The sequence below is a fragment of the Cinclus cinclus genome, chromosome 1 (genome assembly GCF_963662255.1).
Source record: "Cinclus cinclus chromosome 1, bCinCin1.1, whole genome shotgun sequence".
NCBI classification, from domain to species: domain Eukaryota; kingdom Metazoa; phylum Chordata; class Aves; order Passeriformes; family Cinclidae; genus Cinclus; species Cinclus cinclus.
The window spans coordinates 49682510-49710506 of NC_085046.1; positions in this window are offsets into that span (position 1 = coordinate 49682510).

Sequence of the window (27997 nt, forward strand, 5' to 3'; positions counted from 1 at the left end):
TCAGAAATCTCTGCAAGTCCCTGGTTTTGATATTTGTAGTGTGGGTCTGTGGGTACCTATGACAGTGACAGGAGTTCCAGCACCTCCCAGGGATCTACAGGCTTTGAAGATTACTCTTTCCATGAAAAGACCCTTGGTGTGGGACTGACAGTGAGGTTCATTAACAGACACATCAGCCAGTGCCAGAGGACACCGGTCCTTCACCTGGCACAGCAAAACTCAGCATTGCTGCCCTTTATTGAATATGTAATGTGTTTCTCTAACACAGAGATTTCAACCCTTTGCCTCTTTCCCCCATGGCCTGGCGTTTCTTCCACCTAGGGAGGTTACTATTCCTCGAGCCTTTACTTCTAAGGTTGACCCATCTTCCCTTTTGATACCAATTCAGGACACCTCAGGAACTGGAAACAAGTCACTCCTTAATGGCTTCTGTTTCCTGCCTTTGCTTATGAGCAGCTCTTGCAAGAGCACTGCTGCTGCAGCTTCCTCTAGCTTTGCCTGAATGAAGCTCTGCTGTTTCTAATTGGTGTCCTCAGCACAGGCTGTCCATTGCACTTACCAGAGCTGTTGGAATATGAGGTTTGTTTGCGCTAACTCAGGAACTCACTAGAGGGATACATACAGGCATAGGTATAGTGTGTGCTTGTGTGCCCGCATCTTTTCTTTCTGGTTGTTTCTAAGAGATCATTATGCTTGTTTTGTACCAGGAGTGGGCAGAAGCAATAGCTTTTTCTGCTGCTGTTTTCAACGTGAATAATGGTGTTTGCCTAGAAGAACAGTTTGTTCAGACAGACGCAACCATTTCCTCATTTCAGATAAGAATCCTTCCATCTTCTGAGGGGCTTTCCCTTTTCCCCCATAAACCACTCAAGAAATAAGCCTTCTGGGGGAGAGACCAATAGTCCTTTTGCATTCCAAGGGTGTGAACAAACTTGCTGGGGTGATATGTTCTCAAAGTCTCAGTGTCTACGCTCTATATGGTACTCTTTCCTTCAGTGATGTTTAGCTGAGGTGTTTCAAACTGATCTACACAACTGAGTTGGTTATTTGATTTCCCTGAGTGTTGCAGGGGAAACCAGTTCACATGGCTTAAAGCAAATTGTGATCCAAGTGCTTTACTGATCTGTCAACATCATGAAATTAAGCAGCAATCAGTGAAGCGTTGCATTTGAGATCAGCAATAGTAATACAACAGGTAAACTCCAAAACTAGACATATGTTAATGAGCACCAGAAGATTTCTAAACCCCCTCTGTAACAAAAGCAGAAGATATTTCTGAAGTGCTCCAAGCCTTTCCATAGGAAAGATGTGGACTGTGTAACACCTTGGTGAGAACTCATTTATACCCATGGTATAAATTCCTTTATTTATGTAGTCTGGATGTCCAGGTGAATTTACAGGGATGCCTCTTAGCTGTGCACGTGTGGTCTCCAAGTGCAGGGACAGCCTCCTGGGCACAGGGACTTGGTCTCTAGACATTAAAGGTCCAGTAAATTCAAAACCTTGAATTAATTTGCTATATCGAGGTAGTATAATCACTAAATGTCCAAAAATAGTTTGTGTGATTCTTGTCTAGATCAGATAGATTTTAGTGATCTGCCTGATGAGAGCTGTCAAAATGCCTTAATGTTCCTATCTCAGAAGTCTGAGAAAAACCTAATGAATCTTTTTAGCTTGGAGACCTATTCTGTAGGCTAATAGCAACTACCTTGACATCATTGCAAGAAAAAAGTGGTAGACTTATACTCAGTACTGCAAGTAATCAGTTTTACCCTAATTCTCTTGTGCTTTTTCAGAGTGAAGTACACAAACCCCAGATAGTTACAGATTATGTGCATTTTTTTTCTTAAATAGGTAATTTACAAGTCAATTATGAAGGAATTAAAATAGCTGTTGTAAAACAAACCAAGTACATTGTGTTGTTTATGACTGATGCTCATAGTTATTTGTCATTATGTTTGCTTTTTAAATTCAACAGTGTACAGTGGGTTTTGTGCATATCATTGCAAAATTGGCTCACTTTGTTGGATAATAAACATTCTTATCTCTTTGCTAAACAAAAGACTACATAAAATGAATAATGGTAGTATTAGTATGTGAAAAACCTAGTGCTCCAAAAAGCTATTATGAGTACACTTGAGCAATAATTACAGGCAACAATGCCTCCACTCCTTGAAATTTATCATAGAAATTGTGATTGTGCTAAACTTGATTAAAATCTGGGACAGTTCAGAATGTCATCTACTTAGAGACATTACCAAAACCCCTGTTAGAAATAAACCTACAAAAATAGCTCCCAAAGCTGAAAATATGCTCATTTTCCAACATTTTCATATTTTGGTTTCTGGAAACAAGGTATTCCCACATAATAATAATAATAATAATAATAATAATAATAGTTATGAATGCGCCTATCTGTATGAGCCTTATGGACTTCAGTTACATAATATAGCAAGACAACAAAACAAAATGTTTTTGTCAAGAGCTACATGTAGTGTTTGGGCCCAGAGGCCACATCCAGGGTAAGTGTTGCACCACTACACATACCCCTCAGCACTATGCAGATCAGTTTTTAACTTCCCTTAGCTTCGTTTTTTCTGCTGAAGATAAAAAATAGCCTAAATGTCCACCTTTTAACACAAGCTTGGCTATATGCTTGGGAAGGATTACTTATCTTTAAAATCATGGCAATTTTGTTACATCAGAGTATGAGACTGATAGACAAAAGTACACCCCCACCTCTGCACCAGTTAAGGCTTTCAGTCAAGATCATGCTGTGTCCATAAGGAAAATAATGGTAAATAATACAAGTGATTCCCAAGGCAACTAATCCCTGGGGGACAACACATGAAAACATTTGGAAATAATTCTAATGACATCAGAGTCAGTAAAGCATGCAGGTGCTTTGTACACCCTCACAGTACACATTGTGAATGATCAATTCACAAGCTGTAGAGTTGTAGGCTGAATACAGACCAGCTGCTGGACTGCAGTCATCTTATTTTTCCTCTGTTCTTACTAGTAAATACAATACTGGTTGTTCCTTTTGTTTCAATACTGTGTAAGATGGCTCGATAAATCTGGGACTAATAATTATCAAGATGCTCTAGACAACATACTGGGCTTGCTGCTCAGGGTTTTGGCTTTTTTTAAATTTGTCATGTTCAAGAAATGTGCCCAATGGGTTATCTAAAGTGGAATATTTACCATGGTTTAGAACATGTAGGTGAATAAAATGTTAAGTGTGACTTAGTTTTCCATGTGAATAATTTTGGTTTTGCCAAATATTTAATGTCAGTGTTGTTGGTCAATGTCTCATAGTAACTGATGCATCACTGCAGCCAAGCTCCAACACAAAGACTGTGTACTCAAGCAGGGCAGCTGGTGTAAATATGCTTGAGATGCTACTCCTTTTTGACACAAATGTGAACGACTTTCCATTTAATCTGAAACCTCTGAATAATATTGCTTAATAATGGAAATGCAACTGAGATTTATTTCAGTAGTAGAAGACTACCATTGCCAATAGACTACACCCTATTACAGAAATCTCCAGAAAAGCTATTACTGTCCAAATGAAGAAGAGATTTTTTAAGTGTGAATCTACATTCTTGCACCTTATTTTACTGAAGTATAATTACTTATTGATCTGGTTTTTGAAATATTCAGAAACTAGCACTTAGGAGAACTATTACTTAATATTTGTTAAACTGATCTCTAGTGAACCAAAAATTTTCATTTGCTCATTGACTCAATCACTATCACTAAAGCCTCCATTACTTCAGAATTGTGATCTGTTCTCAGTTTACTTCTGATTAAACAAACAGTATAATTATCCTAATTTCTAATTAAGTGATTAATATGTGAGTTTTTAATATTTTTTTCAAAGCAATACTGATCTCCCCTATAAAGATCACATAAAGTCAAGTATTTCCTATTTTGTAATGACCTCTCAATTTTTATGGATTTAAGGAGCTCTATGAAGCTATTATTACTGTAACTGTCTTATATTAGCTTCATTCCTTCTTGTTAAGACTTTGAGAATTTACTTAAAGGTGGGAGTTACCGAGCTCTACAGATCTTCTCCTATTAAATTTTGGCAGAAATTTTTACAAAGCATTACTTGGAGACACTTGGGTCCTGGCTGCTTCACATTGCTGAGGCTGGTCAGAAGGCTTGTGTGATCTTCTTCAAGGACATAAGGTGGCTGTTGTTTTTGTTTGCTGTCACTGACATTTCTACCCCCCAAAATTCCAGGCATCAGTCTCATTAAATTATTGCTAAATAAAAACTGTGAATGCTGCAATGAGAGGAAATGATGGGTAGGTGCTGAGCTCTGACTCCAGCACAAGGCACAATCTCTGTGTGCCATTAGACAATGAGTGATCTGCATGTGTCTGAGGGTGTGTGATGAAGAAATGAGACTCCCACCCTTTCTGTTGTTCCCATGTGCTGGTTATTAGGATATTTTCATCAAAGAAGTCATTAATGGATCAGTGTTGCTCTACTGGAAGTCAGTGGTGGCCAGAATGGATGGTGTCTGTGCTTCCAAATATAGTAGATTGGTTGAGGGATAGGAGGAGGAAAGGAATCTTTAATAATGGTATCTTAACAGACATAGTTTCTATTTCAGTATAGCTGGAGGGTTTTGAAATGTCTCACTTTTAAGATGGAAGTATATTGTATAGCACAGAACAACTCTTCAGAGCTGGGTTAGGTATAGTGCCTCATATTTGTGCAGCCTAATGGCATGTAGATTGACTTTTAGAGGTGCTGAGGAAATCTAACTTTCTATGCCAGCTGTTGGTATTCAGCACTGAAGGCACTTTATTGAAGTGCCTATCAATTATGGTACCAAGTTTAAAAATGTGATCCTTTATAAAAAAAAGAAAACTTATACTTTATTTAAAAAGGATATATATCCTTTCCTTTATACAGGAAACTGATCAGGAAACTGATCCTTTATAAAAAACAGAAACTTAGCAAGATTATTCTTCCATGACTTTATGAGCATAGTCCTCGGTTGCAGTGTGCTCCATATAGCTGTTGTGCATTTTCAGCTGAGTATCACTAGTGGAAAGTGCAGAATTCTATGAAGCAAGTTTTTACAGCAGCTCTTGATGGATTGTAAACACTTGATTTCTCTTAGGGGTGTGTGCCAGAGAAAACTGATCAATGAAGGAGTTGAATGCAACGTGTTAGTTGCAGGTGCAGTCTGAATTTCTGCAGTCTAAGTAGAAAATACCAGAAATATTTACAGAAATATTGCCTCACAGAAAGCAATCAGCTGCCCCAATTGAAACCATCAACATACCAGAATAAACCAACAGCAGGAACACCACAGCAACTAAAAAAGCATGTTAACATTGCTGGTTAATTTATAAGATCATGATAAGAGGGAATCTACGAATCTTTCAATGATAATTTTATGCAATTCTTTTCAAGGTGCATCCATGTTGAAGGGAGGCACTATTTTTGTGAAAACTGCAAGAGGCACTGAAATTCTGAGGTCCTGTCTTTCATATCTAAAGAAGAAGGCAAATATGCAGGGGGATTTCCTGAAGCACATAGGTTCCAAGCCTCTCATGCATTAAAGAGAAGTTAGGCATAGACAGGGTGTCCAAAATACTACCTGAATTGTGATTTGCAAGTTGAAACAGAAAAATCAATTTTGAAAGGCCTGCAGGAACTGATTCCCTCCCTCTCATTTGTTTCTTTACTAGCTCTACAGAATTTACTCTGGAAAAAAATAGAGAAACTTTCAGTACTGAAAGCATTCCAAAAAAATATGCTAAGTCAGAGGAAGAATATATTGCAACCATTGCCAAATGATTTACTGGTAGATGGAGGCAGCACAGAGAATGGGACATACTGAAGTAACACAGAACTGTCCTTTTTGCCTGAACCGTAACATGCTCCCAGCTGGACAGAGATGGGCAGGGAACTGATATTTAACATCACAGGCCTCACACACCACCAGGATCTGTTCACTACCACTGTTTCTAAATATTGATCAAAAGCAAATATTTCTGAACTTAAAAACCACAACCTGTGCAGAGATTACTAGATGCAGGAATGTATTTCAGCAAGGACTGAGCTATTTTGTGAATTGCATTTGTTTTCCATTCTATAGCTGTCAATAAACTGGGCAAGTTTTCTAACCTCTGTTAAGCCACTGATTGCTGAGAGTTTTAGGGGAACAAATGCCAGTGAGCATAGGTGCAGTATAAGAGAGACAAGGCACCTCACCTTCATGCTGCAAAGATAAGTCCCACTGACCCTGCCCAGCAAGGAGCATGCTTGAGCCCTGCTATACTCCTGCCCTGTTCTAGCTCTGTGAAATGGCATCAGAGCCAGGAATAGGAAGGGCAGTTCCTCGCCAGAACAGGACAGATATTCATGGTTGTGAAACCACCCCCATTTTTTGTTTTCATGGGTAATTTTAAGCCTTCTTCAATTGGTTATGAAGTCTGTCTCTTGTGCTGGGTCTAGCACAGTCAGACAACAAAACAGTGACATCTAGACATGCCCAGGGAAATAAATATGCCCAGAAAAGAAATTTGTTTGAAACAGAAGAAGATTAATAATTATATTACCTCAGAAAAATACTGTTTCTGTATTAATATTTTATTAAATATTAGCATTAAGACTACATAGTAATATTTTTTCATTAATAATTATTAATGTCAAGTTTCTGCATTTTTAAAGACATGTTTAAAAGTTATTCTATTGCATAGTAATCACAGAATTTGCTGTAATTGCTTTATAGTATTGTAGCCATCAAAGGTACTGAGCAGTGAGGATTTTAGCTATGAAAAGCCGAGGAATCCCAAAGCCATTACAGCCAAACTGTACATTATTTATGACTTTTTAAATAAGGGCTGATGTCTTCCTTTGTAACTTTCTCAGTCTGCATTTCTGTCATTTAAAAAGCAATGTAAGTCACCACAAACATTTTCTTTTTCCCTTCTCTCAATTTTCTTTTTTAAATTAGTCTTTCTATTTAATTACATCAATTTTTATTTTTTAATTTTTTTTTTACCATTTAAATCCTAAATGTTTTAGTAGGCTATATGACATTTCCTATTAAAAAAAGTAAAGCAAAACAAAACTACGAAACTAGTTCTGGACGCTTCTCCTTGATTTTCTGGATATTTTTAATTTCTGAACTTTTCTTCTCTGGTATTTTGTTTCTTTTATGAAATTTGAAGTAACCCTTTTGCATTTTGCTCATTCATATTTTATATTTTCCAGTTAGTGTCTTTCTTTTTGCTACCTCTTTAGTCTTCCAAACTTGTTTAACTCTGTCTTCTGTCTGGTTTACCTTTGAGAATCATGAATGATAACACTCAGAACACAACAGAAAATGTTCAGGTTGACTTCAAAGACTGAAAGACAATCCTTGGAACACAAAAAAGAGATATCATTGGTGTGAAGAATAGACTCGGGGGACAGTTTCAATTGATCAAAAAGTCCTTGATCTTGGAAAACCTCAAAAAGAAGATTAGCAATATACAAATTAACACATGTGCTCATTAATGCCTTTGGTGAATCAGGTTAATATCTATAGCTCCATTTTACAATTAAACACAGACAAGAAAAATCATTTTCCTGGTCCTAAACTTGATATTCATCTAGGCTTTAGGAGCTTATATGAGACTTCTCAAGGGCAAATTTAATCAAAACAGAGAACAAAGTTTACAAAGATGAATTTCTAATTGTGCTGAGATGTATCTCAATTTAGTAATGTAAAAAGAAAAATGGCAACCTGATAATCAGTATTATTGAGTACCAACAGTTTTTGCATAGCTTATATGCAGCAACTAAACTCAGTGGCTGTGGCAAAAAGACCAACTTTATTGGTCAGGCCAAAGTCAGGCCCTTGGTTTTGAAATACTTATCTGCAAGAGGTTGATACAAGTTGCATAGAAAACCTGGGAGAGCCATCATTCAGATCTCGGGTTTCCAGATGTTTAACTGTGTTCATTAATCATGGGTCATTCTTGGGTTTTTAAAATATAGATAGTGCAATGGTACTATGGGTAGTGTTACAAAATACAATCAGGCAAATAATTTTGTATGTGGCATGCCCAAGTTTTCATAGGGTGTCTCCGTTGTAAGCTCTGTTTCAGTTTGCATTCCTGCTGACATACCATCTCAGAAGCTAAGGTAATATACCTGGCAGAGGCCTATAAGGATGATGCTGGGTCCGTTTTCAGGTTAGCTCCGTATCATCTGAAAGCTGGATTAAGTCTATGCATACACAAAAACCTCTTTTGATAGTGTTTATAGCTGGCATCAATAACTCCTATTGGGGGTAACTCAAATAAAAATGTGGATGATCATGGCTTAATGCTGTGGGAAAACCCTTGCAGTAGGGGTGAGTAAAAAATCACCCCCAGAATCCTCCAGTTCCTTATGTTGATCATTGCCAGAAAGTTTTCTGTTTCCTTTATTGCCATTGGTCCTTTTTTGCTGCAATAATTTTAATATTCCTAATTGCCCTTCTCTATTGGATCCCATCCCTAAACTCTGCCTTAATTCTGCCCCTCCTCCAAGTTTATAAACACCCCTGCCATGCCCTAATATTTACTTATTGCCATTGTCCTCGTGCATGGAATTAGCTACCCTGTACCATCTTTCCCAGATTGTTCAGTACAAACTGTTTGGCTTGCTGTTTGTTGCTTTCTATTATTAAAGCTTTTTAGCTCCTGAACAATCAGTTCAGATTTTCTTTCTGCCTAAAGTCGCTGAGTTCAGTGAAACCACTGATCTTAATAACTGGGCTAGGATTGGCCAGAGGCTTCAAACTCCATCAAATTCTTTCCCAGATCTCAAAAACTTTGTGAAAAGACCACATCTATTTATGAAAGGCAGAATTGAGGTCTGGAGAAATAGGATGGTTGACTTGTGCTGCAGCCAAAAGCAGATGCTGAACCTGCTTGCCCTCCTTCTGCTGGGCAGGTCTTTGGCCGTGCTGCCTGACCTCAGCAGGATGGCTGTCTGGATAAGGGTGAGTGGCAGCAGCAGGAAAGAGACCAGTATGGAAGCAGGAAAGCTCAGTCAGGACTCACTTGCCTTTGATGTTGCAGCCTCAGGAGGTGTTGCCTTTGCAGGGTTCAGCAGAGACCTGTGTGAAGCCTACCTAAGGAAAAGGAGGGAGAGAGGCAGTGGAAGTTGTATCCTTGCTGTTCAACATGTTGACTAGGTGACATGTTCACTAGGCCATAGCAGTTGTGGAGTGGAAAGGAGAAGCAGCCCCAACCTGAGTTTATTAAGTTGTTCAGGGGATTGAAACTGCAGGAGGTGAGAGTGAAAAAAGACTAACATGTCAAAATAGCATCCTCTTTATTTTAACTGTCTTTCTAATCAGATACGCTATAGAACAGAAAGAACACATTCACTACTTGGGATTACCTTAAATGAATTAAAATAAAGCGTAGGAAATACTATAAAAGATGCGTAAAGAAACAGAATTATTCACCTGCAAGATTCCTGTTTGATTTTATCTTTGACAGTGATTTCTACATTGTGATTTAGAAATGGAAAATTATGGATTTGCTATGATTTAGAAATAGAAAATTATTAGCATAAGCTATATATGATCCACCAGCTATGAGGATAAAACTGATACCTGTTCTGGGGTGCTTGTTTCTATTAGCGGGAGTATTTTGTAATAACCCAAGCATCCTAAGCAGGGCAGATGCCGAGGATGCTATCATACCCAGGAAACATAGAACTATGATTGTGGTCTGGTTGCCCCTCTAAGCCTTCTCTTAGGCCATAACTTAGATGTTGTGGTTTTGGTTTTGTTCTCCCCCCCCCCCCCCCCCTTAAAATGTTGCAAATAGAAATAAAATTAATCTTATAGATACAAATAAAAGTGAACATAGAAATACTAAGATCCTAAAGATATTTGTATATATACACACATTTCATACAATCTTTCATTAACATTTTTGTCCCCACAGAGACATGCTACAGCTTACCAGGAAGGCCACAGCTGGCTTCTTCAGGAAGAAGATTGGTCTGTTCTTGGCTGTTTCCACATAGATGTCAACATTTCAATAAGCTCATGTTTTAAAAGATCTGTAGACAAACGTTTTTCTTCCCCCTTGCCCTCTCATCCCCTGCCCAGCTGCCGCTTTCACTTCACAGCACGTGTGGTGTCCCCACTTGAAAATGGGAAGTAAAATGACCATTTTAAAGAGGTGAAACAACCCACAGACTAGACTGTCTCCAAATCTCTGTGGCCCACAGTGGTACCTGAGACATTGACAGTGTCTTGGTCTAGATTTTTCAGCTGCTTGGCGTCAGCCTTTTCAGCTGTTTGATGTTTCTAGGTCAAGTCTATCAAGTCTAGCTAAACAAAAAAGATTGAACTGTCTCCCATGGTGAATGGTGATCTATTACAAGCAATAACCTGGTATGCACATCTATTTTAATAGATCTAGAAAGCTCCTCAAGTGGGAGAGCTCTGGAAGATGGAGGATATTCCAGATATTTTTGAAAAATGGTTCTTATTCTTCAAGTTTTGCTAAATCTAACACTGACCTTTTCAGTTCCCCAATTCTAATGGTGTATATTGTAACTGGCTATGAATCTGATCCTAAGGAAATAAAAAAAAAGGAAAACACACTCATAAAACAGAGAATAAATTAATGCCTAAACAGTTTAAATAAATGCCATGTTTAAACAAGCAATTTCAGGTATCATTCTCATGGAAAAGTTTTTTTGAAAGAGTTCAATGAAACTGTAGTGTTATCTCACTAAGTAATAATTCACTTCAGTTCTTCTCAGTATGGAAAATCTTTTGAACATAAGCATGTCTCTTCACACTTCTAAGGAAAAAGTAATAAAACTTTTAAAAAGAAAAAAAATATCCTTACCCTACACAGCTCTCAAGCTCTCAAATAAAAAAATATGGAATTTTTTTATCTTTATTGCACAAAGACTTTGAAACACATTTGCATAGCAAATAGCATATTTAATTCATCCAGTCTGTTGCACAAGTCAGGTAAGTCCAGTCCTTTATGTGATAAATGCACCAGAAGGTATTAACAGAAATGAACATGCCTTAGTTAGAGTAAAATGAAAGCTCTTGCTGGTCACACTTTGAATCACAGAGCCTTCAGTTCCTTAAGTTTGTTTCAAGATGCTCTAGAAATTTCTATATTTGTATTTTAGTTGCATTTGGGATCAGACACCATTTATTTTTTTTTTCAGTTGATTTGTTCAAGAATCACTGCTCCTTAAGTATATATAACATGAGTACCTGTACAGTGATTAATTTAAAAAACTGCAAAAAACTTTATATATTGTTTTTACTGTTAGCAAATACTTTGTAACATAAAATTTTGAGATCTTAAAAAAAGCCAAAAACGCCAACCTGTCATCCTCAGTATCATTATTTTCATTCCATCTGAAGAATGAAGAATGAATGAATGAATTAGCTGTTGACTTCCACAACTTAAACAGCTGGACATCCTCTGTGATGCGCAACTGGATACTGGAAATATTCTTTCTTTGTGTCACTTCCAGATACTGACACAGGAAGGGAAGCAATTAAAAATGTTCTGGTGAAAGTAATAGATTAAAATCTTCCTGTTGACATGGAGATGGGAGTGAATCAAAGTCACTACCCTTAAAATGCTATCAGAAAGTGTAACTGGTTAAAAAACTGTCGCAGTCCAGTTTGCTGTGACCCTGAGCCTGGTCCAGAGGGATGGGAACAGCGCAATGATGCCCGAAGAATGAAGAATTTTAATGGATAAAATAACAAATGTATAAACCACATGATCTGAGTGGCAAGATCCAAAGATGAGGGGGGGTGGCAAACATAACAAGATGTAGGAGTATCTGAGGGCAGGGGTCCAATCACAAACGCAAACTAGGAACATGACCTTATATGTGACAGGTCCTGAGCCAACTGAGAACAAGAACCATTTATAGAATGTTTAGTATAACTGCATTAACACACCAGCTCCCATGGATACTTTCTTCTCGGTGTAACCTGATTAGATATCTCCCTCTCAATATCCTGCTTCCCATGGCCTGAGGTTTATACCTCCTGCATAAGCTATCAAGGCTAAACCACTATTCATCCCAGCCAATTCTGTTCCCACAAAAAAACACCAGCCAGTGCTCTATTACAGCAGGACAACTTGGGGAGGAATATTTTCAGGTCTCCATACTTCAGGTTTGGTTGTAATTTAATTTAATTTAATCACTTAATAAACACTAGGAAATGGAAGTGATGACCTCAGGTATGTGTCCAGCCAGCCCCTGGACTAAGAAGATACTGGCACATCCTGTGGCTAAGACCAGCTCCATTGATACCCTTTCACTGTCTCCTCCTGAATTCTGACTGGAGACCTGTCCCTTACAACTGTTAGGCACCTACAAAAGGTCTTACTTGCCCCATAAATTCATATTATTCCTATCTGGGAAGATAAGATGTGGACTTTTTTTCTCATTTATCCTGAAGAATGAATTCTCAACAACAGATATAGGTAAAGGTGAAAAACATGCGATTTTCATAGCACTCCCAACACAAGAATTGCTTCTTAGGATACTGTGTAAAAACAAATTACCAGCAGTGTTTAAAAAAGAGAAATGTTAATGTTACATATAGGGCAATTATTTTAAATTCTAGGTGCAGGGAAATACTGTGGTATTTTTGAGACAGAGACATGGGTGTAAGTATATGTGTAGTTATCATTGAATAATTTTTTCAAGGTATTTTTTAGTCTGCCATGAAAGAATAGGAGATGAGTAGAAAGATGATCAGCAGGGAGAGGCATACATGGACTGACTTCAGCTGTTTTGTGTAATTCCAAGCTGTCAGTCAAATGCAAATAATATATCTGTATTTTGCACATGCACTTCCGCAGAGACAAGCAGGATACTTTTGGTTTAATTATCTCAGAGCATAATAACCATTCTGATCTGCTCAGTGTCCCTAGGTGCAACTTAGGAAAATACAGATCACAATGATTTTTTGTTGAAATTATTTATTTATTTATTTATTTATTTATTCATTCATTCATTCATTTATTGCAGAGGGTGTCCTGGTTTAGGGCAAATTTGGGAGGAAACCTCTGAATGGGGTCCCTCTGGGAAACAGATTCAAGCAGTCCCTCCCCCAGCTGGTTTGGGGGAAAAAAATACTTCCTTGGATAGAAGTGGAAAAAACCACCTGTTTATTTAACAGGCAAAGCTCTTCCCAGCACAAAAATGAACAATACTAAACAGCAAAACCTCTCGCCCCTCCGAAGAGATGACAAGTTCAGAAGAGTCCGTTCTGTGGATTGCAGCCCAGCTCACTCAGGCTGTTCTCAGTCCCTCTGGCACTGGGAAATGCCACGGCCCAGTCCAGGCCTGGTGGGACACAGGTGTGAGCTTCTGGTGCTCTTCGGGGTTCTCAGTCCAGAGCAGGTTTGAACAATTCCAAGAAAATGGAAAGAAAATCCACAGTCCAGGGAACTTTGCCTCAGCTAGGCAGAAAATAAAACAACCCAACCAAAAGCAAAGGAGAGCTCTCTCCTGCTGTCCACTGCAGACAACAGAGTCTGTGTGAAGGATGCAGGGGAACAAATGCAGTCTCTGATAACGAACTCTGCACATCTTCTCTCTCCCTTCACTCCTGGAGCCAGTCTTAAAGCTGCAGAATTCAATATTCAACACTAATGGAACAGATGATTTGGGATAGAAGCATCATAAAGCCACACCAAGACATTCCACCCCTTATCCCCATATTGTCATAAAAACACATACATTATACACACATATATATATTCAGTATGCAGCTATATACACACAATAACAGTGATATCCAATAGTAATATTTATATATGGTTCTCACCCAACAATCAGTTCTCCCTGAGGTACACATCACATTGTCCCATCTTTCTGCATTATCCACCATGTGCAATCTGGTCCCTGAGCAAAGACAATCCCATGAATGGGTTTGTCTGTACTCGAAGCAGAATTGATCCAAACTGTCTTCCCTAACAAACCTCTGGCATGCATCACTGGAACTTTATTTCTGTCTACTCTCTGCAAAGACTCAGACTGGGCAGGGCCTGCTCAGTTGGTGGAACCTTGGGTGTTAACTAACCAGGTGACCTTTGCTAGATGCTGCTCCCAATTCTTGAAAGATCCCCCACCCAATACTTTCAAGGTGGTTCTTAACAGTCCATTGTACCTCTCCACTTTGCCTGTACCTGGTGCATGATAGGGGATATAGTACACCCACTCAATGCCATGTTCCCTAGCCCAGGTGTTTATGAGGCTGTTCTTGAAATGAGTCCCATTGTTTGACTCAATTCTCTCAGGGGTACCATGTCTCCAAAGGACTTGCTTTTCCAGGCCCAGGATGGTGTTGTGGGCAGTGGCGTGAGGCACAGGGTAGGTCTCCAACCATCCAGTGGTGGCTTCCACCATGGTCAGCACATAGTGCTTGCCTTGGCGTGTCTGAGGCAGTGTGATGTAGTCAATCTGCCAGGCCTCCCCATACTTATATTTGGACCACCGCCCCCCATACCAGAGGGGCTTCACTCGCTTGGCTTGCTTGATGGCAGCACACGTCTCACAGTCATGGATAACCTGGGAAATACTGTCCATGGTGAGATCCAGCCCTTGGTCTCGTGCCCACTTATAGGTAGCATCTCTGCCTTGGTGACCTGAGGCATCGTGGGCCCATTGAGCCAGAAACAACTCTCCCTTGTGTTGCCAGTCTAAGTCTATCTGTGACACCTCTATCCTTGCAGCCTGATCTACTTGCTCATTGTGTCGGTGCTCCTCATTAGCCTGACTCTTGGGGACATGGGAATCTACATGATGGACTTTTACGGGTAGCTTCTCTACCCGACTGGCAATGTCTTTCCACTCATCAGCAGCCCAGATTGGTTTTCCACTGTGTTGCCAGTTAGCTTTTTTCCATCTTTCCAACCAACCCCACAGAGCACTGGCTATCATCCATGAATCAGTGTAAAGCAATGTCTTTCAGCTCTTCTCCCTTTCAGCAATGTCCAGGGCCGGCTGAATGGCTTCAGTTCAGCAAGTTGACTTGATCCACCTTCTCCTTCAGTAGCTTGTGCAACCTATTTTATGGGGCTCCATATGGCTGCTTTTCACTTCTAATTCATCCCTATGATGCTCCAGGAGCCATCAGTAAAAAGTGGGTAGTGTGTTTCATCTGCTGGTAGTTGGTTGTATGGTGGAGGTTCTTCTGTAGGTGTCACTTGTTCTTGTTCCTCTTCATCAGTGAGACCAAAGTTTTCACCTTTGGGCCAATTTGTAATTATTTCCAAAATCCAGTGTGATTCAATTTTCCAGTATGGGCATGCTGCATGATGAGGTCAATCCACTTTCTCCATGTGGTGTTGGTGGTGTGGTGGGTAGAGGGAACCGTTCCTTTAAATATTCACCCCAGCACTGGTAGTCGGGGTGCCAAGAGGAGCTGTGCTTCGGTGCCAATCCCCTCTGAGGCAGTTTGAATTCCTTCATAGGCAGCCAAGATCTCCTTCTCTGTTGGAGTGTAGTTGGCTTCAGACCCTCTGTAACTTCAGCTGAAGCACCCCAGGGGTTGGCCTCAAGTCTCACCAGGCACCTTCTGCCAAAGGCTCCAGGACACACCATGGCTCCCAGCGGTAGAGTAGAGCACATTCTTCACTTCTGGTTCTGTCCTGACTGGGCCAAGGGCTACCACATGAGTGATCTCTTGCTTGATCTGAGTGAAGGCTTGCTGTTGTTCAGGGCCCCAGTGGAAATCATTCTTCTTGCGGGTGACCAGGTAGAGAGGGCTGTACTCAGGAATGTGCATTCTCCAAAAACCTATGACACCTAAGAAACCTTGTTTTTTCTTCTTGCTGATTGGTGGAGACATTGTGGTGATTTTATTGATTACCTCAGTGGGGATCTGGCACCGTCCGTCTTGGTAATTTACTCCCAGGAACTGGATCTCTCGGGCAGGACCTTTGACTTTGCTCCTCTTGATGGCGAAACCATCTTTCAGGAGAATCTGAATGATCTTCTCTCCTTTCTCAAATACTTCCATTGCCGTGTTCCCCCACACAAGGATGTCATCAATGTATTGCAGATGTTCTGGAGTTTCACACTTTTCCAGTGCAGCCTGGATCAGTCCATGGCAGATGGTGGGGCTGTGTTTCCACCCCTGGGGCAGTCGGTTCCAGGTGTACTTCACGCCCCTCCAGGTGAAAGCAAACTGAGGCCTGCACTCTGCTGCCAGAGGAATGGAGAAAAATGCATTGGCAATGTCAATGGTGGCGTACCACTTTGCTGCCTTGGACTCCAGCTCATACTGGAGTTCCAGCATGTCAGGCACGGCAGCGCTCAGCGGTGGAGTCACTTCATTCAATGCACGATAGTCCACAGTCAATCTCCATTCTCCATCAGACTTGCGCACAGGCCAGATGGGGCTGTTGAAGGGTGAATGGGTTTTGCTGACCACCCCTTGTCCCTCCAGCTCACGGATCATCTTGTGGATGGGGGTCACAGCATCTCAATTTGTCCAATACTGCCAGCGGTGCACTGTCAAGGTGGAATTAGTGTGCACTGTGAACCAGTGTCGACCGAGGCCTCATATTCTTGTGGTTCAGATGTGCCAGGCCAACGAATCCATGCAGTCCAAAAAACAGAGTTTCCCCCTATCTCTACCTGACTAGAGGCAGGGCCCCTCTAAGCCTGGTAATTCTTCTTTCCCTGGGTATATGTCTTGGGAGTTCCCTCAAGGGGATCAGACGTGTCATCATCATCATGCCTGGCAGTTTGGCTCTGGGCTACTGGAGTTCCTTTTAGGTGGAACTTCCTCTGTGCATCTCGCTGTCCTGTAATTCAAGCACTTGTTTTACCAGAGCAACAGTAGATTTTCCATCCCATTTCTTCACATTTTCTCCAGAATAACACAGGAAAAACCATAGCTCAGGTCATGAGAAGGGTCTTCTCTCCCTCTCTGGGGAACGTTTATGTTTGGGGCCAGAACTTTTGATCTGTACAGCCAAGATTTGGAGACGGTCCTTTTTAATCTCCTCCCTGAGTTTCTTGTGGTTCTTCTCTATCTTATCTTCTAAGTTCTGCAGATGTGTTTCCACAGCTGCTATTCTGGCATGTGTTGGGCCATGTATGACATCTATGTATGCTCAGAGCTTCTTCACCATATCAAGCATGGTCTCCTCCCTGTCATCCCGCTTCATTATTGCTAAAGCCGAAGTCTATTCTTATGGCCCAAGTTGTACAAGTTTTCGCTACATCACAGATGTACATGGTACCAAGTCTGGATTCTTAGTTTTTACGTCATCTGAAAAAACAATCTCTGCCACTGCCATTTCTCTCAAGTGTTAAATCCTTTGTTCTATGGTCTTCCATTGGGTTTGCCGCATATAGAGATCATCTGCACACAGATATCCTTGTGCCACACTTCCCATGACCCGTGCCCAGAGACTCTGAGGATTAGTCCCCCTCGTCATTCCTTGGTCAATAACTGAATCATGTGACAGGGATACCAAATGTCTTGCTTTAGTATAATCCAGAATTGTAGCCTCACCTGCAGCATCCCAGAGACGTACTAGCCAGCTAATTATTGATTCATCAGGTCATCGAGTGTAATCCTTTCTTAGGTCATGAAGATCATTCAGGGATAAAGACTCAGTATTGGCTTCTGGTCTTGTGTCAGTTGCTCTGACTTCTCATTTTTTATCGGGATCCTGCTTTGGGGATTCTTCCCCGGGATCATCATCGTCCACTGGCCGATCAGTTTTGCTGGTGTGCTTCCTTCCCACAGCAACTGCCAGTGTCTTAGGCTCACTGTCTGATTTAGCTGCTGGCTTAGGTTCACCATCTGGTTTAGCTACAACCTGAGTAACTGTGGTGTTGGCTGATTTATCTCCCTGCCCCCTAGCCTCTATCTGCTGCCCTAGAGTATCTAGCAGTGTGTGATAAGCGTATGCCAGGGCCCATCTTATTGCAATGAGCTTTTTCTCATTAGAATCATCATGGTACTTCTCTTCCAGGTATTTCCCCACCTCTTCTGGGTTCTGAATTTGTTCACGTGAAAATTCCCAGGCTGAGGGATCAGAAAATTTCTTCAGGGTTCTGCCCATTCTGTCCCATCCACCACACCACTCAGAATTTTCCATGCCTGGACCTACTCCTGGGTCAGGGGTCTCATCAGCTCCTCGGGACATCTCAGCTCTCATTCTAGAGAGGCTGTATAGAGGAAGCTTACCAGATGAAATACCAAGAAGGTATTAAAACTTCAAAAGAGACTAGGGACCCAAGACACATGAAGGCCTCTACCCCAAGAGACATTATGAATTAAAAAACAATGGTTACTGACTGCTTTACCTCAATACCAAGTAAATACAATCAAAACGCAATCAGAACAGTTTTTTTTTCCCCACTTTCTCAGGCTATGCATTGGGACCAATATATATATGTCTTGGTTTAGGGCAAATTTGGGAGGAAACCTCTGAATGGGGTCCCTCTGGGAAACAGATTCAAGCAGTCCCTCCCCCAGCTGGTTTGGGGAAAAAATACTTCCTTGGATAGAAGTGGAAAAAACCACCTGTTTATTTAACAGGCAAAGCTCTTCCCAGCACAAAAATGAACAATACTAAACAGCAAAACCTCTCGCCACTCTGAAGAGATGACAAATTCAGAAGAGTCCGTTCTGTGGATTGCTGCCCAGCTCACTCAGGCTGTTCTCAGTCCCTCTGGCACTGGGAAATGCCACAGCCCAGTCCAGGCCTGGTGGGACACAGGTGTGAGCTTCTGGTGCTCTTCGGGGTTCTCAGTCCAGAGCAGGTTTGAACAATTCCAAGAAAATGGAAAGAAAATCCACAGTCCAGGGAACTTTGCCTCAGCTAGGCAGAAAATAAAACAACCCAACCAAAAGCAAAGGAGAGCTCTCTCCTGCTGTCCACTGCAGAGAACAGAGTCTGTGTGAAGGATGCAGGGGAGCATGTGCAGTCTCTGATAACGAACTCTGCACATCTTCTCTCTCCCTTCGCTCCTGGAGCCAGTCTTAAAGCTGCAGAACTCAATATTCAACACTAATGGAACAGATGATTTGGGATAGAAGCATTATAAAGTCACCCCAAGATAGGGGGATAACCTGGAAATATGTTATTAAATTTCTTCTTCTGAAATAGAAGGAATAATGAAGTCTTTCATCTCCTTGGGTAAATTCTTTGGTCTGACAACAGGTAGCAAGAACTGGTGCTCGCCCTGCAAGTACTCTGCACAGCAAATATTTGCCTCCAGGATGAAGTAGAATCAGTGCCAGGTGTTTTCAGGTCATTGTGTGCTGTAGAGGACAAGAAGAAAATCCAACCCATGGGCCATTCTGCAACCCTCTTCCACTTTTCTTCACTTCATTGACATGAGCTAGAGCATATAGCTATAAAACATGTACCCAGGTTGCAAAATCTGTCAGGGTCTCTTTTGGGTTACTGTTGCTTGGAAGAAATAAATGGTGTTCCCAAACCCCCAGGAAGTTTCTCTGTGAGGAACCGGGGGCTGGGTGAGAAATCAGAGGCATTTTGCTGATGTCTCTTGTTTTGTTGGCAGCTCATTGTCACTTCATCATACCACTCTATGTTTAACTGTGGTTTATAGATGCATACAGAGAAATTATCCCTAAAACTACCCTAGCACAGAACCATGCTAAGTACATGGCTGGCTGTGTGATTGAGAAACAGATTGGATTAGCAGCAGTGTTGTTTGCTTAAATGAAGTGACAGGACGATGCTAAGTATTTGCCTAAGATATTACCATCAATTTTAAAAACAAAACTTAACTGTGCTAAGAAAACCAAAAGTCTGAGAGTAATATTTTAAAGTGGGCAAGACTTGCCTGCATTGTATCTTCTGGCAGAGCAAAAGCTGCCTTTGAGGGTCTGTAATGGGAATATTGCAGGCTCCAGAGTACTGTCCTACAAAGTGTTTTTTCATCACTGATGAGTATGGTAAATTCCTTTTGTTTATGAGATCATCTGCTTATAAATACTTGGCTGCAATAGTGCATTGTGTATCCAATTTTGTGTATATGTATTTTGGTATATACATGTATTTTGGTAGATTCACATGTATACACACATGTAGGTATGTTCTGTGCACATATGAGGATACACATAAGCTCCCATTATATACACATTCTTAGAATCACAGATGATTTGAGTTGGAAGGAACCTTAAAGATCATTTAGTTCCAATACTCCTGCCAGGAGCAGGGACAATTTCTACTAGACTAGGTTGCTCAAACCCCCATCTGATCTGCACTTCTGATGGGTTTTTGGCCTGAATATGTTGCTGAGGAACTCCATGATGTTACAGTGTAAGTGGTTGTACAATTTTACAACAGTAGCCAGGCTGATGAGAGAACGTTATGGGTCACATCTTGAGCATTGATGGAGATTAGGCATGCTGTAGATTAGCTCAAAATTGTCCAAGTGCCAGGAGTGCCTGCTGTGTAAACTACAACCCTTCTGTAAAAATACGGCACTACCACTTGTTTGCTTTCAGGAGCTCTTTATCAACAGCCCTGGCCTAATGTACTTATCAAGACAACCACACATTACAAGAATAGCCATCAGACCATGGCTGAATTACCGTGGTATTTGCCCAGAGGGTTCTCTCATGCATCATATAAAAAGTTTAAATAAAAGTCTAAGAGAGGATGCACATTGTTCACAACCTTTTCTGGAATTTCTTCAAACTGTTTGAAAAGTAACAACAGCCTGATTACTTCTACACCAGCCCATCTTTTTAACTCCAAAGACAAAATTTGCATGAGAGTAATCTTTACAGAATAGACTAGAAAAGAAGCACTCCCAGACAGCTGATGTTATCAGACCAAAATATCCTTGCAGCTCCTGAAATGTGGAAGGCAAGTTACTGTGTGCTTTAGATCTTGTCTTTGAAATCTTGTATTTCCTTTTCATTCACATCCCATTCCCACAGAAGAGTACTGAGCAGATGAACTTTGTGCAAAAGTTGACTTTCTGTCATGACAGTGCATGTGGTTCCTGTACCTTCCCTAAAGCTGAACCATCCAGAAGAGAAAAGCACTTGATTTCTCAGGACTGATCCAGTAAAAGAAGGCATGTTTGGCAGGAAATATGGTGAAAAAAGCTGATTCTATGATTTTCTGGACATTTCTGAGATAGTCAACTCTCAAAGAAACATTAAAGACAGTAAGTATATCTATAAATAATGTAACATAACATAACACAACATAGCATAGCAGAATACAGATTATATATTCATACTATAGGATATGTAATGTGTGGTATGTGTGGGATACAATATCCTATGTATCATACACATCTTCTATCACATACTAACTATATGTGAGTGTGTATATGTATAAATGTATAGATACACATATGACTGCCCAGAGCTTTTGGTGCTGTGTGAATTCAGCTATGCATTTTCCAATATTTTCAGTAATATTAAAAAATACTTCTAAAGAACTTTTATGCTAATCTTACATATCTGTATTAGCAGTATAACTGGAAAGAAAACCTCATCCCAGAGACACTTAAAAATATTTAGGGATTATCAGGTGCATGTATGAAAACTAACTGCTAGCACTTAACCTCCAGCCTGTAAATTCTCTTAATTCTTCCATGGCAGAGAAAAAGTCCTTTAAACGTAGGACAACCGTGGCACCTTTAAAAGCCAAGCTGCAAGAGAAATAATTGAATTTAGCAGGAGCTACAGTTTCTAAATTATTGTGTGGTATATTGCAAAAAAAACCCCATGATAACTGCTCATTAATTCATTCTTTGACAGCATCCACATAGCACACAAAATATTTAGTTCATGACATGGCAACAATATCTCATGACCTTTGTAGAAATACGGTCTAAACTTACATAGGTGGAAATAATTGACAGACTTTGGAAAATTGGTATTGCAGAATAACTATGTTATAGATTAAAAAACAGTAAAAGTATCTGTGCAGATGTAGGCTTTGAGTTTAATCTTGAATCCCTCTCACTTCTCTGTATGTTCCCCTGAGTTCCAGGTCAGCTAACCTGGTCATCACCCAGGTCAGTGGTGATGCTACCTCTAATGCAACCTATAAGTTCAGGATGACTCTAAAGCTTTGATACACTCTAAAATTATTAAATTATCCTAGTTATGAAATTGCGGAGGTGGTGTATATTTACCTTCTGCATGTGTAAGAATGTGTTTTTATTAATTCTGAGTCCTGTGTACTTAGGCAAGGATGCTGAACTCTGACTGGATTCTTATCATGCTTTTTGTTGTTAATAGCCATGCTCCAGACCAAAATAAGCCCTCAGCTATGCCCAAACACCTTTGCTCTCTGTGTTAGCTTTGCACACACCCTGGTTGAACCTGCACTTGGGCAATTGCTTGCAATTTTCCTGAGGAGTCACAGGAGAAAGTTGATTCCCTGCTTAACTTTGCCATTAAAGCAATAGGTGTGATTTAGCATGCTCTAGAAGCAGAATAGTTGCTGAATTTTTTTTGTCCTGTCATTTTGCATGGTTGAACACGGGATAAATCCACACTTGTGGACAAATTTTGGCATTGCCGTGATCAGTTCTCACCGCTCTGCTTATGTAAATCAGTCATCACAACCAGTTCAACCAGTCCCTTGAGAAATCCCCTTACATATGGAAACGAGAGTCTGTTGGTGCCTTTCCACATCACTTAGTTAAATAATGCTCTGTTCAGTCTCACAACTCACCTGCCATGCCTCTCACATACCATGGCTGCTTCACTCTGCCACCTTGCCCAGGGCAGGATCTTGAAAACAAGATTCATCTGAAGATGAACTCAGACTGCAGCTTGGTTGTACTGTCCAAGCCAAGAACAAAAAATGCAATGGCTCATTTCCATAGCTATCAGAGCAATTGCTTGCTTGCTGGTTAATTTTGCCCAAGTTTCTCTGATTGCTGGAGAAAAAAGATAATAAGTATATTTTTTGCTTGGTGATGTGCTTGGTGAGATGAATTTGAAACTCAAACTTCCCTGTGCTGGAGATGAGAGTAGGGTGGAGTTGGAGATGAAGCAGCATTGCAAATACTTGATATCATTCCTTTCTGCAAGAAAAAGTGATGGTTGGAGACATAAGCTGAACTTGATAATTCATTAAAACTTCCTAATATAGCAGTGTTTTAGAAGGTGTAGGGATGAGTAGAAAGGGGAAAAAAAAAAGGAAAGCCAAGGAAATGGGCTTGGGCATATGCTGGACCTGACTATGGCTGATGCTTTGGACATGAAGACTCATCAGCACATGCATCAATAATTTTTAGAAGTCCACTCAAGGCTCCAAATGTTTAATGTCATGCTGTGGATATCACCCAGGCTGAGGACAACTGTGTTCAACCCAGGAGTTCAGGGCAAGTAACTTCATAACTCCCTGCAAGACATCATGTTGATATGCCCTGTGACTTCACTGCTATTGGTAACCAGTTTATCTATGTTAATGGCTTCTCTAGGTATGTCTACACATACTGCCCTGAAGGTAAATAGGAGAATAAGAAGGATAAAGGTAGGAAGAGGAGAGTTGGAAGTAGCAGAAAATCAACTGAGGATTTTTAAAAATGGATTTATGGTTTTAGAGACCTATGTTGATGATATGAGAGAATATTTCCTACTGTCATGTTGCTATTTGATCCTGCCCACTTGGTGGGAACATTTTTGTTTCCTGTAGGCCCCCAAAAGACTTGAGTCTTCATATTCCACTTGCACTTATTTATATGAACTGCCTTGGACATTTTTTCTTTTCATTTACTTTTCTTCTCATTTAGTTTTCTAGAGCAAAAGAACACATCTCCCTAATGTTTAACAAAACATCACTCCTTGGTGAATCAGAAAAAATCTAAATGGCAATTGCAGGAAAGCATTATATAAAAGCAACTCAGATTGTGTTATGTTCCTGTTTATGTTACTATTTTCAGTGGGGCAGAGCATTTCTAAAGACACCTAATCTGTGTATTCATCTGCATGGCCCATTAAGTCAAAGAAGAGTCAGCCATACTACCAGTTTACTTGGTATTATTGGTTTGAGGAACTCAGAGACAACAGTCCCTAAAACAAGGAGATAGAAAGGATGTCCTTCTGATCCAAAACAAACAAGTAAAACTTTCATCCTCTCAGGATAGCTGAAAGCAATCATCAGGTGCATGTTGGACAAGCACCCAGCAGCTCAATCAATGTGTGTGCAGGATAGCAGTGGAGGGTTCATTAGTAATTTGTAGATGGTTCAAAGAATAGTTTACTTCCTTGTGAGGTCCTCCTTCTCCTTCCCCACCATTTCAGGCTTCCATTTGCAAGTCAGACACCAAATACTCTTGGGATGGGAAAAATAGCATGGTGGTAATTTTATCCATAGATGCTTGTGGCCTCTGGCCCACTCTGTGCTGCTTGAAATGCTGTGTACCAAATGCCAAATGATCCCCTCAGAAGATACTACCTGAGGGACACAGGATTTCTCTCCCCATCCAGACTGTTTTTCCTCCTGTTGTAGCCAGCTTCTACCAGTGGTAGAACTTCAGAGTCAAGCCTATAAAGAATTCACTGCTTAAGATACCACTTTCTTTCCCATCACTGTGTGCCAATGTACTGCAATCAAGAAAGCAACACTTGATGCTGCAGGAGTAATTGCTGGAATGAATCACTGTGGGGTAATTTTGGGGGAACCATTTCCACTTTTTCATATGGTGAGTGTTATGGGTGCAAGCAGAAAAAAAACAAACCCCAAATAATCTGCCAATCTAAGATACACTTCTGTGTGTGCAAATATCATGTTTTTATAAACTGTCAGCTTCTGAAAAGTTCTTGTAGCTTTAAGACAAGTTGAATTGTCTGCCTTCATGGCTTTAAAAAGGAAGGGGGAGAAAAACCTCCTCCCTACTATAAAAGTCGCAAATTCCCCCTAGCAGTTTGCTGTGTTTTATCATACCTTAACAATTATTTTGATGAAAAGTTTTCTTTCTCCACAAGGGACACTGTAATATGCTTGGATGCCCTGGTATTTGTCCCAGCAGCCCTGCAAGTATTTTGGTGGAGGTCAGCTTTCCCTTGGTGGGGACAAAATGTGTTGGTGCTTCCACATGCTTCTGGCAGAAAATGAGTTTGTGTTTTGACAGGAAGGGCCTGTGGGCTTGGTGCTCTTCCCCACCACCAACAACCAGCCTGACACACCAGGCACGTATGCTGGCAAAGAACTGCGAAGGAATGTGCAGGTCTGGAAAGAGATGCGAGAGATGCAGACATTCAGCTCAGAAAGTTGGTCCTTCTTTTTTTTCCCCCCATAAATAAGGCTTCTATATATATGACCACAGCATCATAAGTCTGGTTGTCTGGCTGCTGCTCTCGTCTTGTCTAGCTTTTCACTGATGTTCACTTTTCACAGCCTGTAAAGAAACATCCGACTATGAAATCTGCGACTAAATCTTATTTTTTTGGGTACACAGTGCCATCTAGCCCCTGACTAAATAAAATAGAGAGGGATTTTCAGAGTTCCTGAAATGCTGTTCATTTTACAGGAAAATCTGCAGGAACAGCTTCTGCTCAGACCAACGTTCAAGCCTTGCTGCACTTTTTTCCTGTCCATAAGCCATCCACATCCCATCATCTGCTGGCTTCTACTTCTTGCAGGTTACCTCCAGAAACCTAAATTCTTTTATCTCTATAGCTGGCATGTCACTTCAGTTAGTGGCACACATTTGACCAAAACCAACTACTTCACCTGCTTGGATGCCCCTTCCTACCTGACTTTACATTCACCCCTTTTAATCCTCCTCCCAGGACTGTTACTGACCTACTCCAAAGGATAAGCTGGCATGCTCTGGTGGCTGGCCAGATAGCAGTTGTGATAAGCAAACAGCTTGCAGCCTGTTACATCTCTCAAAAAATACAGACCATGTCTTCTCAGCATGCAGCAGATAATCATCAGGGTGACGGTCTGTGGCCTTGTCATGGCATGGATCTGAATAGGTGAGCTGGGAACTGAAGCAAGAAACCAGCAAAGAAAGGCAAAGGAGGGTCTTGCTACTTGCTGCCACCCCTCCTATGCCTTCCTGCAGTAGCCCAGGAAAGCCTGCCACTCAACAGGGATGTTCCTACTACGGCCAATGCCTTGGGGGCCTTTCCTATGGCTTTCTGTTTCTCTGCTGGTGTCCCTAAGAGAGAGATACTACCCTTCTCAGTGGAGCAGTCATGACTGTTGCAAAATCTGGGAGACCTGCCCTGCTGAGCACCTAAAGAAATTTTCATTACCATGACACTGAGCCTGGTGAGGTTTTTATTCCTGGGCAGATGTCAATGGGTTTTTGTTACATTTTTCTTCCAGAGATTTTCAGTGAAAAATGCTCAAAACATTTAATGGGAACTGAACCTTGTCGAGAAAATGCTGTTTTGAATGAAGCTGGCTTGCTTGGAAAATATTTTATATGCCAAGTTCTGCCTAACTGAAAATGTTTTCTTCCTGCCATTCTTTGATAAGGAACGTAGATAGCATTAATATCTGATATAAACAATTAATTACTGGATTAACATCTATTGAGGTGAACGGGGCAGTTCACACATCTCATCTAAATCAGGATGTGTGAAAAAATCAGGCTGGCTCTAGCTACAAGCTAATCATGTGAGTGAGTGTTAGTGCTGGTTAACAGCTCCACTGAGGTGCCACTTCCTATGCTCCACCCAATTCTCCAAATAAGCACTCCTTGCATGGGAGAGCCCCTTTGAAGGACATTGCTGCAAAAGAGACTCTTGATCACATATGGTGTCTTCTTTATTCCTCGAGTCAATAAACTTTGATCTGGATACTCATTAGGATTTCTAAGGGTAGCAGAGATGCTGATGTATTTCCTAAATGGATCAGCCCTATTGAAGATACAAAATACCTGTGCCTGAATGGACCGGTTGTCCTCCAGAAACGAATATGCTATCCATATTACAGTACTATGTTCTTTGGGCTGGCAGGACGAGATAAAGTGGTTATTTATGTTCCACAATTTCATGGGAAAAAAGGAAAGCATCTACATCTGAATATCAGTGTTTCAAAAACCGTATTTTTGAAACTGTAAGCTAATAAAGCTGGATCTATCATGATTCAATAATAGCATGTGATGTTTTTGATATGACAGGCATTTAGTTATTTTTCCAACAATTGCTGATGCAAGAGCAACTATATGAAATCTACTTTGAATAGAGGACACAGAGTATGCTGATTTAATACACAATGTCCAAGCTATCCAGTTAGGGGGATAAAGGACATTTTAAGATCTCCCTTTTGTATTTTCCTCAGGCATCATACAAAGATTTCCTTCTCTTTGCTGGACGTGATTATATGTGAATATAGAGTATTTCACACATGTAGCTCATGATCTTGTACCATCACAGTTGCAACAAGAGATGTGTAACAACTACTAAAAGTACTCCAGGGCCAGATGAAATGTCACTCAGTATCCAGATTGAGCTAGTCTGTAAAAAATCCCAGTCCACAGAAGACCACTTAACAGTGCTTTAACATATGACCAGATATTACACAAGATGCATTTATGCATGTTTCAATTTATTATTTGCAGACAGGTAGCACCAGCTTTAGTGCAACACCCCGGAAATCCCAGTAGGTTTTTTTCCAGCAAGAATAGGTGCGATGATACTGAGACAAGCCTAAAATCTGTGACTCTGAGGGAAAAGTAATGGAGGCATAGAGGCAATTTATGGTCTTTATGCTTGACTACAGCCTTCTATTTGAGCAGTGTACCAAACAGCAATCCTGAACCCTTCCCTTTCGTGTCTGTGCTTTCAGACAACCAATGTCTTGCATGGTGTAGGTGTACAGTCACACAAGGTGCATCAGTGCCAGTTTAAGCTTGCCTCGAGATGATAAACTGCAAAGTAACTTGAGAACAAAAGAAAAAAATAGTTTTCAATGTTGTTAACAGGAGAGCTGTGAAACTTCTGGGAGTGCTTGCCTCCATAGTAGAT